The following is a 2127-nucleotide window of genomic DNA, read 5'->3' as shown; positions in this document are numbered from 1 at the left end:
AACTAAGGATAAGATAGAAACTAATTAACTGCTAAACAGTAAATAACTACCCTACAATACAGAGAACTTGGACTGTTGCAGTTCTTATGCATATTTCTAACACTCCTCCTTGCTTTAAGAGCTGCAAACTCCAAGTTTTTGCCTGAGAAGTTGAAATTTATTGCCTGATAATGGTTTGGTGAAGATATCAGCCAGCTGCTCTTCAGTTTTGCAATAGAGCAGAATCACGTCACCATTATTTTGCACTTCCCTCAAGAAGAAAAGCTTGATGTTGAAGTGTTTTGTTTTCCCATGAAATACAGGATTATGAGAAATTGCTATCGCAGATTGGTTGTCCACAAATACTTCAGTTCCCTTTGTTTGATTCATGTGCAGATCACGAAAAATTTTCCTCAACCACAATGCTTGATTCACTGCTGCTGTTGCAGCCACAAATTCTGCCTCTGCAGTGGATTGAGCCACAATGTCCTGCTTCTTTGAGCACCACGAAAACACTCCTAAGCCAAGACTGAAACAATATCCAGATGTGCTCTTCATGTCATCTGCGGATCCAGCCCAATCACTATCAGAATACCCAAGTAGTTTCAGATCTAATTTTTCTGAAACTTGACACCATAATTGATGGTACCTTTGATGTATCTGCAACTCGTTTTGCTGCTTTTAGATGCACCTCACTAGCACAATGCATGAACCTCGATAGAATGCTTATAGCATACAAAATATCGGGTCTTGTAGCTGTGAGATACATCAAACAACCGACTAAGCCTTTGAAGTACGTTTCCTTCACTTACTCTGCTCCATCATTCTTGCTTAGTTTCTCTTTTTGGTTCATAGGAGTACTCATCTCCTTGCAATCTTCCATGTTGAACTTCTTGAGAATTTCCTTAGCATATTTCTTCTGGCAAATGAAAACTTCATCCTGTCCCTGCTTGATTTCCATACCAAGAAAATAAGACATTAGTCCAAGATCAGTCATGTCGAAGGCTTGCATCATTTCTTGCTTGAAATCCTCAATATGCCTTGTATTGCTTCCTGTAACTAGTACATCATCCACATATATAGACACAACAAGAATATCAATGCCATGATGTTTAACATAAAGAGTAGATTCTGATAGACTTTTTTCAAAGCCTAAGCCAAGTAAATGGCCATCTATTCGACCATACCAGGCCCTTGGTACCTGTTTAAGTCCATAAAGTGCCTTTCTTAGCCTATAAACTTTGTCCTCCTTTCCTTTCTCCACAAAGCCTTCAGGTTGCTCAACATAAATTTCTTCCTGAAGAAAGCCATTAAGGAATGCTGATTTGACATCCATCTGATACACTTTCCAACCCAATTGTGCAGCAAGAGCAAGAAGTAACCTGATAGTGTCAAGCCTAGCTACTGGTGCAAATGTATCAAAATAATCCACACCAAAAATTTGAACATACTCCTTTTTTTTTTTTGAAACTGGTAATGTTGTATTCCTCAGCATTAAGGTATGCTGGAGAACTCCAAAAAGGTAGTAACAAGCTAGAACAAGAGACTAATTACAGTAATCCTAAAAGATCTACTAATTGTTCAGCATTTTCTTTACAATGTTCTTTACACCAAAAGTAGAAAGTTGTTATGCAGCTCTCTTTGATTTTCTGAATGTTGTTGAATCTATCTTCAAAGTTTCTTCCATTCCTCTCTCTCCAGATAGTCCACCAGATACAGTGTGGGATTATTCTCCACCACTTCTTCTGTGTCTTGCTTCCCCCTCTCCTAATCCAGCAACTTAACAAGTCTGCTGTGTGCTCTAACATTGACCATTTTGTTTCTGTTAAACTGAGGAACACAGTCCAAAGCTGAGATGTGACTTTACAATGGAGGAACAAATGATTATTTGTCTCTCTAGCGTCACTACATAACATGCATCTGGACACAATTGGCAATCCTTTTTCTGCAGGATCTCATGAGTGAGGCAAGCTTTCCTGATTACTAACCAAGCAAAGCACTTGACCTTAGTAGGAGCCATACTTTTCCATACATGCTTCCAAGGGCCTATTTTGTTCTCAGGCATCCAGGATACCTCTTTCCTATAAATTCTACCTACAGAGAACTTGCCATCTAAAAGTGTCATCCTCTACAGTACTGATACTGCAT

The sequence above is a fragment of the Solanum tuberosum genome, unplaced genomic scaffold (genome assembly GCF_000226075.1).
Source record: "Solanum tuberosum cultivar DM 1-3 516 R44 unplaced genomic scaffold, SolTub_3.0 scf00031, whole genome shotgun sequence".
Taxonomy (NCBI): Eukaryota; Viridiplantae; Streptophyta; class Magnoliopsida; order Solanales; family Solanaceae; genus Solanum; species Solanum tuberosum.
This window is presented reverse-complemented; position numbering follows the sequence as displayed.